This window comes from Coregonus lavaretus (genome assembly GCF_964263955.1).
Source record: "Coregonus lavaretus genome assembly, chromosome: 14".
Taxonomy (NCBI): Eukaryota; Metazoa; Chordata; class Actinopteri; order Salmoniformes; family Salmonidae; genus Coregonus; species Coregonus lavaretus.
Window position 1 is genome coordinate 10484103 of NC_140001.1, and position 15473 is coordinate 10499575.

General features: G+C 43.0%; 1 pseudogene across 1 annotated transcript in view; it reads right to left on the reverse strand.

The window, feature by feature from the left end:
- LOC311140880 (uncharacterized protein KIAA0825 homolog) overlaps positions 1 to 15473 on the reverse strand; it is a 117264-nt pseudogene that overhangs the window by 100758 nt on the left and 1033 nt on the right. The gene's annotated exons all lie outside the window — the stretch shown is intronic.

Genomic DNA, 15473 nt, shown 5'->3' on the forward strand with positions numbered 1-15473 from the left:
GGTAGGAGGCCGAGCAGTTGCCATACCAGGCAGTGATGCAACCAGTCAAGATGCTCTCGATGGTGCAGCTGTAAAACATTTTGAGGATCTGAGGACCCATGCCAAATCTTTTCAGTCTCCTTAGGGGGAATAGGTTTTGTCGTTCCTTCTTCACGAGTGTCTTGGTGTGCTTGGACCATGTTAGTTTGTTGGTGATGTGGACACCAAGGAACTTGAAGCTCTCAACATGCTCCACTACAGCCCCGTCGATGAGAATGGGGGTGTGCTCGGTCCTCTTCTTTTTCCTGTAGTCCACAATCATCTCCTTTGTCTTGATCACGTTGAGGGAGAGGTTGTTTTCCTGGCACCACACGGCCAGGTCTCTGACCTCCTCCCTATAGGCTGTCTCGTCGTTGTTGGTGATCAGGCCCACTGTTGTGTCATCGGCAAACTTAATGATGGTGTTGGAGTCTTGCCTGACCATGCAGTCATGAGTGAACAGGGAGTACAGCAGGGGACTGAGCACGCACCCCTGAGGGGCCCCCGTGTTGAGGATCAGCGTGGCGGATGTGTTGTTACCTACCCTTACCACCTGGGGGCGGCCCGTCAGGAAGTACAAGATCCAGTTGCAGAGGGAGGTGTTTAGTCCCAAGGTCTTGGGGCCTGAGATTAGTGATGAGCTTTGAGGGCACTATGGTGTTGAACGCTGAGCTGTAGTCAATGAATAGCATTCTCACATAGGTGTTCCTTTTGTCCAGGTGTGAAAGGGCAGTGTGGAGCGCAATATAGATTGCATCATCTGTGGATCTGTTGGGGCGATATGCAAATTGGAGTGGGTCTAGGGTTTCTGGGATAATGGGATAATGGTGTTGATGTGAGCCATGACCAGCCTTTCAAAGCACTTCATGGCTACAGACGTGAGTGCTACGGGTTGGTAGTCATTTAGGCAGGTTACCTTAGTGTTCTTGGGCACAGGGACTATGGTGGTCTGCTTGAAACATGTTGGTATTACAGACTCAGTCAGGGAGAGGTTGAAAATGTCAGTGAAGCCACTTGCCAGTTGGTCAGCGCATGCTCGGAGTACACATCCTGGTAATATGTCTGCGGCCTTGTGAATGTTGAGCTGTTTAAAGGTCTTACTCACATCGGCTACGGAGAGCGTGATCACACAGTCATCCAGAACAGCTGATGCTCTCATGCATGTTTCAGTGTTACTTGCCTCGAAGCAGGCATAGAAGCAATTTAGCTCATCTGGTAGGCTCGTGTCACTGGGCAGCTCGCGGCTGTGCTTCCCTTTGTAGTCTGTTATAGTTTGCAAGCCCTGCCACATCCGACGAGCGTCGGAAACCCGGTGTAGGACTGTATTGACGCTTTGCCTGTTTGATGGTTCGTCGGAGGGCATAGCTGGATTTCTTATGAGCTTCCGGGTTAGAGTCACGCTCCTTGAAAGCGGCAGCTCTACCCCTTAGCTCAGTGTGGATGTTGCCTATAATCCATGGCTTCTGGTTGGGGTATGTACGTACAGTCACTGTGGGGACGACGTCATCAATGCACTTGTTGATGAAGCCAGTGACTGATGTGGTGTACTCCTCAATGCCTTCTGAAGAATCCCGGAACATATTCCAGTCTGTGCTAGCAAAACAGTCCTGCAGCTTAGCATTTGCTTCATCTGACCACTTTTATTTTGACAGAGTCACTGGTGCTTTCTGCTTTAGTTTTTGCTTGTAAGCAGGAATCAGGAGGATAGAATTATGGTCAGATTTTCCAAATGGAGGGCTAGGGAGAGCGTTGTATGCGTCTCTGTGTGTGGAGCAAAGGTGGTCTAGAGTTTTTTTCCCCTCTGGTTGCACATTTAACATGCTGGTAGAAATTAGGTAAAACTGATTTAAGTTTCCCTGCATTAAAGTCCCCGGCCACCAGGAGCGCCGCCTCTGGATGAGTGTTTTCCTGTTTGCTTATGGCCGTATACAGTTCGTTGAGTGCGGTTTTAGTGCCAGCATCGGTTTGTGGTGGTAAATAGACAGCTACGAAGAATATAGATGAAAACTCTCTTGGTAGATAGTGTGGTCTACAGTCGTGGTCAAAGGTTTTGAGAATGACACAAATACTAATTTTCACAAAGTCTGCTGCCTCAGTTTTTATGATGACAATTTGCATATACTCCAGAATGTTATGAAGAGTGATCAGATGAATTGCAATTAATTGCAAAGTCCCTCTTTGCCATGAAAATGAACTCAATCCCCAAAAAAACATTTCCACTGCATTTCAGCCCTGCCACAAAAGGACCAGCTGCCATCATGTCAGTGATTCTCTTGTTAACACAGGTGAGAGTGACAAAGGACAAGACATGTAATTTGATCTCGGAGAAATTAAACTAATTGATTGCACTCAAATTGTCCATTTTAATTCATAGGATTCAGATAATATTCTATAAATATAGTACCCAACTTCCAATTTGGACCAAACTTCTTCCTACCAATGAGTAAGACATGAGGAATCCCCAAAAGAACTTCAAAAGCCACCCACGGACCCCATGCCAATCCAACCTCAACAAACAGTATACAGTATCAGTTCTTTATGTTTGAAAAGTAGTATAAAGCTGTGGCTTGGAGTATTGCTTCTCCATACTCTGTAATGTATTCCCTGTGAATCTGGTGATGTTTTTTCCCCTTGTTCATATAAATTAGTAATGTACGTCACTTGCATTATTTACCATAAAGTAGTGTGAAAGTACCAGGTTTTGACCACTAGATGCTGCTGTTCCTGTTATTCCGCCACACTCCTTTATACATTTTACTGGTCTCTTGTGTTTATTAAGTAGATCACAACATTTCCTTAGCAACTTTGGGTAGAAAATCACAATTCAAGCCAGTCCTCCATGAAAGCAATTCAGTTTGTCCTTAATATGTGTCTAAGAAACAGCCCCCTTGTGTGTGGTTTATTCCCTTCAAAAAAGGTCTGAATTAGTTACTGTTAGAACATTCTTGGTGAACAAGCAGACCATCAGGCTACAGGCTGCAGTTCTAATGGTTTCAATGTTATTGTCTCTAATGTCGTTCAATGGTAAAAGTTCCAAACACAGGGTGTATTTTGTGGTGGTCCTCTGTAGCTCAATTGGTAGAGCATGGCGCTTGTAACACCAGGGTAGTGGGTTCGATCTCCGGGACCACCCATACGTAAAAATGTATGCACACATGACTGTAAGTCGCTTTGGATGAAAGCGTCCGCTAAATGGCTTATTATTATTTTGTTTTGCAATGGTGATTGTATTGGGTTCTATTAGGATTGTCACAACATTTTAGTCCCTAGCCTATTTTTCCATCCAAGTGGTTGGGCTTGTAGGAAAAGTCTTCATATGAGAATTGCACCATAGGGATAGCCCTCTCAGAGAGCTGCCACATGTTGGACTATTCAAGGAGAGTTGGGTTGAAGCATTCGTTTCTAAGAAAAGGACAAACTGAATTGCTTTCATGGAAGACTGGCTTGAATTGTGAGGATGACCACATATTATTTTCATAAAGAACCAAATCTATTTGTTTTCTACCCAAAATTGCAAAGGAAATGTTGTGATCTATTTAATAAACACAAGAGACCAGCGAAAATGATAAAAGAGTGTGGAGGTATAGCAGGAACAGTGGCATCTAGTGGTCAAAACCTGGTACTTTCACACTACTTTAAGGTAAATAATGCAAGCGACTTCAATTACTAATTTCTCTGAACAGGGGAAAAAATCCATCTCCAGATTCACAGGGAATACATTACATACTATGGAGAAGCAATATTCCAAGCTGCAGCTTCATACTACTTGTCAAACATAGATAACTGATACTGCATGCTGGTTGTTGGGGTGGGATCGGTGTGGGGGGCTCCGTGGCTTTTGAATTTTGGGGGGGATTGCTTCATGTCTCAGTCATTGTTAGGAAGAAGCTTGGTCCAAATCAGATGTTGGGTACTATATTTATAGAATATTATCTGAATCCCATAGATTAAAATTGCCAATTTGGGTGCAAACAATTAGCTTAATTTCTTAGAGATCAAAATAATGTTTCAGGAATGCTAATCATATCTATTACTAACTACAGAAACAATTTCAGAAAAATCTGAGATAGTGGGTGTTGAAATCCTATATCTTGTGCTTTTTGAGGTGGAACGACCCTCTTCTCAATGTTAATGTAATGAATACAACACTTTTGTTGCCCTGAAACTGCATTTCTGAAACAAATCAATATTCAGTCTGGACCTCCACTTCAAATGTGCCCATCTACACAGAGCAGCACAAGGACAAGAACTGGGACATGTCAGCTCAAAACTGAGTGTGTGTACATGCGTGCGTGTGTGCATGTGTGTGTGAGTGTGTGCTTGCGTGCGTGTGTGTCCCCGTCTGTCTGCCTGCCTTTGTGTGCATGTGTATGTGTGTGCCTGTATGTCCCTGTCTGTCTGCTTATTTCTGTCTGTCTGTGTGTGTGTGTAGTGTGTGTGTGTCTCTCCAAAGTCTGGAGTTTCACCTCCTGTCAGAAGGACTTTGACAGTAAGAAAACCTCAGTGTGGCATAGATGGATCCTCTGGGCAACCGTATCAACCAACAAAGCTTCTCGGGATGACAAGCTCCTTTCTCTACCAAGAATACTGCTCATTTCACCAGATGGCATAGTGCCCAACTCTGCCCACATCCTCTGCTACATAGAGCCTTCGCTGGCTGTAATCACATTCCAATAGAAGCACTAGGGCCAGGAGTTTCACCTGACCACATGACATGACCAGAGCCCGTATTCATAAAGCATCTCAGAGTAGGAGTGCGGATCTAGAATCAGTTTAGCCTTTTAAATCATAATAAATAAGAGGGGGGACCTGATCCTAGATCAGACAATTGTTGAATACGGGCCCTGGACAAACTCTAGGTCCTAGTTATAGCAGTTCTAAGAGACACTGACCTACAGGCATTGAGCTTGAGATTGTCCTCTGTGTTTCTGTTGAATGTCCAGCTCGCTGGAAAAGCCCAGGAACCAGGAGCTCTACAAAGGCATGATCCTGAGAACACATAGAGAGATGGAGGGAGAAAAAGAAAAGTGAGAATGAATGGAGAATAAAGGAGAAGATACTTGCCCACACAAACAGAACATTCACAGTATCACATATGAGAAATACTTTGTTCCAATGGAAGTTTTTTCTAAAAAAATTAAAAAATAAATGGTATAGCTCCTATTGAATGCATTATGCATTCAGTAAATAATGACTGCAACAACAGACCATGGCTGGACTAGATCTTCTTGCACGCACGCACACACACACACACACACACACACACACACACACACACACACACACACACACACACACACACACACACACACACACACACACACACACACACACACACACACACACACACCCGCAAACACACACGCTCACACACGCTCACACACGCTCACACACGCAGACACATGCACGACCGCCACCACAACCAGCACAACATATGAGACATTGTAATTTGATTTCTCCTCAATAAGATTGTTATCAGGAGCTGTAAATCAACTGCACCTGAAAACAAGATGCAGCTTATCACCAACAATAAATCTGTTCCACCTCATCCCACCTTTTCCCTCTCTTCTGTTCCACATACAGTAGAGGGACCCCTGATCAAAATGCATAGACACTAAGTATTATCAGCCAGTGACACTACAACCAGTTAATATAAAAAAATAGGTAAATAAATAAATAACTAGAAAGGGGACTCTTCACTCAGGCTTTAAATAAACAATCCATCTCTGTGCACTTCAATCTCAAGCCCTCTATGTGAATAACACATCCTATAACAGCCAATCGTGGAGGGGCTCGGCCCATATCAACAGTGTAGTGGGCTAATATTTAATATGTATGCAAATTATATATTCATGCCTTTTTTAAACAGCTATTGAGACAAATCATTAATATGTGTCGATTTCATAACTAAAAAATATAAATTGATTGCATATTCTCCATCATGCATGTGTTCATTATATATCGTCCAAAGTATCTGTAAGATATATCATGTCGGGGTCACCATTTACTGTAGTGGGGTAATATTTCATATGTATTCATATTATATATAACTCACATGCAACCCAATAATAAGACTAAGAAGTTAGCCTATTCAAATGTTTATCTAAATCCATAAATATGATTTTGCAATATGCAAGAGACTATAGTTGAGTTACAGTAATAGGCAATGAAGAAAGGTCTAAATACGAGTGTATTTAATTACTTTGTAAAATGAATGATTACATTATACAGTGCATTCGGAAAGTATTCAGACCCCTTCTCTTTCTCCACATTTTGTTACGTTACAGCCTTATTCTAAAATGTATTACATAAATTTTTTCCTCATCAATCTACACACAATACCCCATAATGACAAAACGAAAACAGGTTTTTAGAAATGTGTGCACATTTATTCAAATTAAAAAACAGAAATACCTTATTTACATAAGTATTCAGGCCCTTTGTTATGAGACTCGAAATTGAGATCAGGTGCATCCGCTGATCATTGATCATCCTTGAGATTTTTCTACAACTTGATTGGAGTCCACCTGTGGTAAATTCAATTGACTGCACATGATCTGGAAAGGCGCACACCTGTCTATATAAGGTCCCACAGCTGAGAGTGCATGTCAGAGCAAAAACCAAGCCATGAGGTCGAAGGAATTGTCTGTAAAGCTCCGAGACAGGATTGTGTCGAGGCACAGATCTGGGGAAGGCTACCAAAAAAATTTCTGCAGCATTAAAGGTCCCCAAGAACACAGTGGCCTCCATCATTCTTAAATGGAAGAAGTTTGGAACCACCAAGACTCTTGCTAGAGCTGGCCGCCTGGCCAAACGGAGCAATCGGGGGAGAAGGGCATTGGTCAGGGAGGTGACCAAGAACCGACGGTCACTCTGACAGAGCTCCAGAGTTCCTCTGTGGAGATGGGAGAACCTTCCAGAAGGACAACCATCTCTGCAGAACTCCACCAATCCGGCCTTTACGGTAGAGTGGCCAGACGGAAGCCACTCCTCTGTAAAAGGCACATGACAGCCCGCTTGGAGTTTGCCAAAAGGCACCTAAAGGACTCTCAGACTGTGAGAAACAAGATTCTCTAATCTGATGAAACCAAGATTGAACTCTTTGGCCTGAATGCCAAGCTTCACGTCTGGAAGAAACCTGGCACCATCCCTACGGTGAAGCATGGTGGTGACAGCTTCATGCTGTGGGGATTTGTTTCAGTTGCAGGGACTGGGAAACTAGTAAGGATTGAGGGAAAGATTAACAGAGCAAAGTACAGAGAGATCCTTGATGAAAACGTGCTCCAGAGCGCTCAGGACCTCAGACTGGGGCGAAGGTTCACCTTCCAACAGGACAACGACCCTAAGCACACAGCCAAGACAATGCAGGAGTGGCTTCGGGAAGTCTCTGAATGTCCATGAGTGGCCCAGCCAGAGCCCAGACTTGAACTTGATCAAACATCTCTGGAGAGACCTGAAAATAGCTGTGCAGCGACTCTCCCCATCCAACCTGACAGAGCTTGAGAGGATCTGCAGGGAAGAATTGGAGAAACTCTCCAAATACAGGTGTGCCAAGCTTGTAGTGTCATCTCCCGAGTGGCGCAGTGGTCTAAGGCACTGCATCGCAGTGCTAGCTGTGCCACTAGAGATCCTGGTTCGAATCCAGGCTCTGTCGTAGCAGGCGCACAATTTGCCCAGCGTCGTCCAGGGTAGGGGAGGGAATGGCCGGCAGGGATGTAGCTCAGTTGGTAGAGCATGGCGTTTGCAACGCCAGGGTTGTGGGTTCGATTCCCACGGGGGGCCAGTAAAATAAAAATATGTATGCACTCACTAACTGTAAGTCGCTATGGATAAGAGCGTCTGCTAAATGACTAAAATGTAAATGTAATACCCAAGAAGACTCTGTAATCACTGCCAAAAATGCTTCAACAAAGTACTGAGTAAAGGGTCTGAATACTTATGTAAATGTTTTTTGTTTTTTTTTATTCTGCAAAAATGCATAAAAACCTGTTTTCGCTTTGTCATTATGGGGTATTGTGTGTAGATTGTAGAGGGGGAAAAAACAATTTAATCAATTTTTGAAAAAGGCTGTAACGTAACAAAATGTGGAAAAAGTCAAGGGATCTGAATACTTTCCGAATGCACTGTACAAGCCATAAAGCTTAAGTTACAAAGCATTACCAAGCAATACAAGGCATTATTTTAAGTATGATCAGAGGGAGGGAGAGAGAAGTCATAGCCTGAAAGAGAGAAAGAAAGAGTCCTTGGGGTGGAGAGAGAAAGAAAGAAAGACTATCTCACCAGCGCAGGTCAGGAACAAAAGAGAGAGACATTGAATCTAAGACCCTTTTATAAGCATCTGAGTTGTTTGGATAAAAAATCTGAGTTGTTGACCAATAGCATTACTGTTGAGTTAAAGACAACAGAAACTCTGTATCGCAGAAGTGTGATAGAATAAGGGTTGGCGATATAATGCAGCGTTCCTAAGACAACACAAAGGAATTCTTGCATACAGTTGATAAGAGTCACTTCTGGTGTTGAGCCGCACTACAACACTGTCACCATGTAATGGAATGTAATGGAGAGTGTCAGTGTCAATTTGGTTCTCATACTCCTCTTCCCTTCATCTGCTGTAATTGTAATAATCCCTGTCCAAACAGCCTGCCGTACGTAGGCTAACTCCCTGACACGCCAGACAGAAAGCTCAACATTCATTTAGCCGCACAATGGGAGTCCTGTCCAGCTGGACCAATATTATTTTCTTCACTTGACAGTCTTTGCAGTTAAGCTTGTATTTGATTATTTCCTCTCTTTTATTTCTCTTTCCTCTCTTTTCTTTGTTTTCCTCTCTTTCTCTTGCTCTCTCTACCCATCATCATCCTGCATGCGCTCTGTCTGGGAGAGTTTATAGAGTGACTTCTGGAGAGGTGTACGTTTTCAATCGGCGGATTAGGAACTCAACTGTGTAATTACATGAGGAGAGAAGAGAGAGAGAGAGAGAGAGAGAGAGAGAGAGAGAGAGAGAGAGAGAGAGAGAGAGAGAGAGAGAGTGTGTGGCATAGGCTGGTGATGATAGTCTGGCACACCGGATGTGCATCAATGCCTGTGTACGCGCGCACGCCGTGTGTGTGGTACACGTGAGAGTTGAGGGAGAGTGTCAGGTTCACACTGTCACAACACAGGGCCTCATTAGCGGCAGAAACAGTGGATCTCATTATCTATTTTGAAAGCAGATGTTGAGGAGCCCCAGTGTATTTTTGACTGCTGCCACTGGGATGACTGGGGCAGACGTAATCAGAGCACTCGGAGAGAAACTACAGTAACAGTTCTCCTGCAGTCTGTCTCCTCTCATACAATCCCATTTAGAGTAATGAGTTTGTTCTGAAATATTTTATCAGCTAGTCCACCAGCTGGCATTTTAAAGCCACTTAGAGCATGTCAGGTTAAACACTGTTTTAAAGAGGGCACCTAACATCCCCTTTTAAGGAAACATAATAAATTAAATAGGTACACATATTTACATTTTTACAAAAGGTTTCTGAGAGTGATCTAATGTGTTCTCAGAAGCTATGAAGACACTATTACTGTACCTTACTAGGCCTCCAAATATCCCACTTGGACTCTACCGTACACAGAGAGGAAGAGGTGAAGCGAGAGGGCCCACCCCTGTCAAAATCTGTCCACCCAGGAACACAGCTATTAGCAGACCGATAAGCAGACCCCCCTTAGGGACAACGACTCCCATTGTTAGGGCAGAGACAAGACCATCTCGTCATTATATACAGTATCTCTGACGTATCCGACATGCTCTTCCCGGTCCCAGAGTGGAGGCGCCAAGTTTGGTGAAGGGGTATAGTTTCTCCTTGTTTGTTATTTGAGAATATAAAGAGCTCTGTATTATTTTGAGTTTATGGATTATATGGCTATAGGCTATTTTGCTCTGTGCTGATAATTTAGCCTACGAATGCCATTCCACGGATTAAGAATGTAACGCTGTATTATGTAATGTTGTAGTATTTTAGAGAGATGTGAGTTGGTATGACCCAATCCAGGTACTAGCCTATTCCTGCCAGCCTTGGTGTCATTATACTCCTTATAGCGTGCTCTGAAATGTAGTATGTCTAGATTCTGAAATACACATTTTCACATCAATTTGTTCAACATTGAAAAACAAATGAAAGTCCCACTAAGCCCAAACCAGATGGGATGGCGTATCGCTGCAGAATGCTGTGGTAACCATGCTGGTTAAATGTGCCTTGAATTCTAAATAAATCACAGACAATGTCACCAGCAAAGCACCCCCACACCATAACACCTCCTCCATTCTCTACGGTGGGAAATACACATGTGGAGATCATCCGTTCACCCACACCGCGTCTCATAAAGACGGTTGGAACCAAAAATCTCACATTTGGACTCCAGACCAAAGGACAGATTTCCACCGGTCTAATGTCCATTGCTCGTGTTTCTTGGCCCAAGCAAGTCTCTTCTTATTATTGATGTCCTTTAGTAGTGGTTTCTTTGCAGCAATTCGACCATGAAGGCCTGATTCACACAGTCTCCTCTGAACAGTTTATGTTGAGATGTGTCTGTGACTTGAACTCCATGAAGCATTTAATTGGGGTGCAATTTCTGAGGCTGATAACTCTAATGAACGTGGACTAACCCTAATTAAGGTGGACTTTATTTAACTAATTATGTGACTTCTGAAGGTAATTGGTTGCACCAGATCTTATTTAGGGGCTTCATAGCAAAGGGGGTGAATACATGTGCACACACCACTTTTCAGTTATTTATTATAATGATTTGAAACAGGTAATTTTTTTCATTTCACTTCACCAATTTGGACTATTTTGTGTATGTCCATTACATGAAATCCAAATAAAATCCATTTAAATTACAGGTTGTAATGCAACAAATTAGGAAAAACGCCAACGGGGATGAATACTTTTGCAAGGCACTGTAAGTGTCACATGATCTGTCACATGATCTCAGTATATATACACCTGTTCTGAAAGGCCCAAGAGTCTGCAACACCACTAAGCAAGGGGCACCACCAAGCAAGCGGCACCATGAAGACCAAGGAGCTCTCCAAACAGGTCAGGGACAAAGTTGTGGAGAAGTACAGATCAGGGTTGGGTTATAAAAAAATATCCGAAACTTTGAACATCCCACGGAGCACCATTAAATCCATTATTAAAAAATTGAAAGAATATGGCACCACAACAAACCTGCCAAGAGAGGGCCTCCCACCAAAGCTCACGGACCAGGGAAGGAGGGCATTAATCAGAGAGGCAACAAAGAGGCCAAAGATAACCCTGAAGGAGCTGCAAAGCTCCACAGCGGAGATTGAAGTATCTGTCCATATAACCACTTTAAGCCGTACACTCCACAGAGCTTGGCTTTACGGAAGAGTGGCCAGAAAAAAGCCATTGCTTAAAGAAAAAAATAAGCAAACACGTTTGGTGTTTACCAAAAGCCATGTAGGAGACTCCCCAAACATATGGAAGAAGGTACTCTGGTCAGATGAGACTAAAATTGAGCTTTTTGGCCATCAAGGAAAACGCTATGTCTGGCGCAAACCCAACACCTCTCATCACCACGAGAACGCCTTTCATCATTTCAACTGGGAAACTGGTCAGAATTGAAGAAATGATGGATGGCGCTAAATACAGGGAAATTCTTGAGGGAAACCTGTTTCAGTCTTCCAGAGATTTGAGACTGGGATGGAGGTTCACCTTCCAGCAGGACAATGACCCTAACCATACTGCTAAAGCAACACTCGAGTGGTTTAAGGGGAAACATTGAAATGTCTTGGAATGGCCTAGTCAAAGCACAGACCTCAATCCAATTGAGAATCTGTGGTATGACTTAAAGATTGCTGTACACCAGCGGAACCCATCCAACTTGAAGGAGCTGGAGCAGTTTTGCCTTAAAGAATGGGCAAAAATCCCAGTTGCTAGATGTGCCAAGCTTATAGAGACATACCCCAAGAGACTTGCAGCTGTAATTGCTGCAAAATGTGGCTCTACAAAGTATTGACTCTGGGGGGGTGAATAGTTATGCACGCTCAAGTTTTCTGTTTTTTTTTCCTTATTTCTTGTTTGTTTCACAAGAAAAAATATTTTGCATCTTCAGAGTGGTAGGCATGTTGTGTATATCAAATGATACAACCCCCTCCAAAAATCCATTTTAATTCCAGGTTGTAAGGCAACAAAATAGGAAAAATGCCAAGGGGGGTGAATACTTTCGCAAACCAATGTAAGTGGTAACAATGAGTCGAAATCCACGACTTAGCCTAATTATTGTTTTCTGGCACATTCATTTATTTTCTTTCACATCTTTCCTATAGCCAGCCACGCTATTTACTGTGCTTTGATTGACGACTGAACAGCAAGTATGACTACTTTATAAAAGGTGTCGATCTGACTGAATTAAGTCTCCTATATCCATTCATAAATCATGCAAGTGGTTATAGAGTGCCCTCCGTAATTATTAGTGAAGCATTGTTTCTTGTTTTGGCTCTCTACTCTTAAAGTTTGGATTTGAAATCAAACAATGACTATGAACTGCAGACTGTCAGCTTTCATTTGAGTCTATTTTCATCCATATTGGGTGAACTGTTTAGAAATTATAGAACGTTTTGTACATAGTGCCCACATTTCAAGGGAGCAAAAGTATTGGGACAAATTCACTTATACGTGTATTAAAGTAGTCAAAGAAAAATAAGCCACTTTCTACCACTCTACATTTCAAGCCTCTGCCTCTAACCCTAGGAAGCTCTTTGCCACCTTCTCATCCCTGCTGAATCCTCCTCCTCCTCCCCCTCCCTCCTCCCTCTCTGTGAATGACTTCGTCAACCATTTTGAAAAGAAGGTTGACGACATCCGATCCTCATTTATTAAGTCAAATGACACCGCTGGTCCTGCTAACACTGCTCTATCTCTCTCAGAATTACCTTCTTGATCCAAACCAGTCAGGTTTCAAGACTGGTCATTCAACTGAGACTGCTCTTCTCTGTGTCACGGAGGCTCTCCGCACTGCTAAAGCTAACTCTCTCTCCTCTGCTCTTATCCTTCTAGACCTATCTGCTGCCTTTGATACTGTGAACCATCAGATCCTCCTCTCCACCCTCTCCGAGTTGGGCATCTCCGGCGCTGCTCACTCTTGTATTGCGTCCTACCTGACAGGTCGCTCCTACCAGGTGGCGTGGCGAGAATCTGTCTCCGCACCACGTGCTCTCACCACTGGTGTCCCCCAGGGCTCAGTTCTAGGCCCTCTCCTATTCTCTCTATACACCAAGTCACTTGGCTCTGTCATATCCTCACATGGTCTCTCCTATCATTGCTACGCAGACGACACACAATTCATTTTCTCCTTTCCCCCTTCTGATAACCAGGTGGCGAATCGCATCTCTGCATGTCTGGCAGACATATCAGTGTGGATGTCGGTTCACCACCTCAAGCTGAACCTCGGCAAGACGGAGCTGCTCTTCCTCCCGGGGAAGGACTGCCCGCTCCATGATCTTGCCATCACGGTTGACAACTCCATTGTGTCCTCCTCCCAGATTGCAAAGAACCTTGGCGTGACCCTGGACAACACCCTGTCGTTCTCCGCTAACATCAAAGCGGTGACCTGATCCAGCAGGTTCATGCTCTACAACATTTGCAGAGTACGACCCTACCTCACACAGAAAGCGGCACAGGTCCTAATCCAGGCACTTGTCATCTCCCGTCTGGTTTACTGCAACTCGCTGTTGGCTGGGCTCCCTGCCTGTGCCATTAAACCCCTAAAACTTATCCAGAAAGCTGCAGCCCGTCTGGTGTTCAACCTTCCCAAGTTCTCTCATGTCACCCCGCTCCTCCGCACACTCCACTGGCTTCCAGTTGAGGCTCACATCTACTACAAGACCATGGTGTTTGCCTACGGAGCTGTGAGGGGAACGGCACCTCCTCTGATCAGACCCAATACCCAAATGAGGGCACTACATTCATCCACCTCTGGCCTGCTAGTTCCCCTACCTCTACGGAAGCACAGTTCCCGCTCAGCCCAGTCAAAGCTATTCGCTGCTCTGGCACCCCAATGGTGGAACAAGCTCTCCCACAACGCCAGGACAGCGGCGTCACTGACCACCTTCCGGAGACACTTGAAACCCTACCTCTTTAAGGAATACCTAGAATAGTATAAAAGTAATCCTTCTACCCCTCCCTCCCCCACCCCCACCCCCCATAAAAAAAAGTGGTTGTCCCACTGGCTATCATAAGTTGAATGCACCAATTTGTAAGTCACTCAAGATAAGAGCGTCTGCTAAATGATGTAAATGTAAATGTAAATGTATTTGGTCCCATATTCATAGCACGCAATGACTACACCAAGCTTGTGACTCTACACATTTGTTAGATGCATTTGCAGTTTTTGTTTTGTGTGTTTCAGATCATTTTGTGCCCAATAGAAATGAAGGGTCGGTGGTGGGAAAAGTACCCAATTGTCATACTTGAGTAAAAAGAAAGATACCTTAATAGAAAGTGACTCAAGTAAAAGTGAAAGTCACCCAGTAAAATACTACTTGAGTAAAAGTCAAAAAGTATTTGGTTTTAAATATACTTAAGTATCAAAAGTAAATGCAATTGCTAAAATATACTTAAGTACCAAAAGTAAAAGTATAAATCGTTTCAAATTCCTTAAATTAAGCAATTTTTTTTTTTTTACGGATAGCCAGGGGCACACTCCAACACTATAGGGATTACCAGGGATGTTCTCTTGATTAGTGCGTGAATTGGACCATTGTCCTGTCCTGCTATGCATAAAAAATATAACGAGTACTTTTGGGTGTCAGGAAAGATGTATGGAGTAAAAAGTACATCATTATTTTCTTTAGGAGTGTAGTGAAGTAAAAGTAAAAGTAGTCAAAAATATAAATAGTAAAGTACAGATACACCAAAAAACTATTTAAGTAGTACTTTAAAGTATTTTTACTGAAGTACTTTACACCACTGTGAATGGTTAATAATGTATTATGTAATTTTGGAGTCACCTTTATTGTAAATAAGAATGGAATGCATCTACACACATTAATGTGGATGCTACCATGATTACGGATAATCCTAAATAATGATGAGTGAGAAAGCTAACCTCACCATTACAGTAACAAGAGCGCTCTCTCTCTCTCTCTCTCTCTCTCTCTCTCTCTCTCTCTCTCTCTCTCTCTCTAATTTCAATTTAAGGGCTTTATTGGCATGGGAAACATATGTTTACATTGCCAAAGCAAGTGAAATAGATGATAAACAAAAGTGAATTAAACAATAAAAAAATTAACAGTAAACATGACACTCACAAAAGTTCAAAAATAATATAGACATTTCAAGTGTCATATGTCTATATACAGTGTTGTAATGATGTGCAAATAGTTAGTACAAAAACTAAAATAAATAAACATAAATATAGGTTGTATTTACAATGGTGTTTGTTCTTCACTG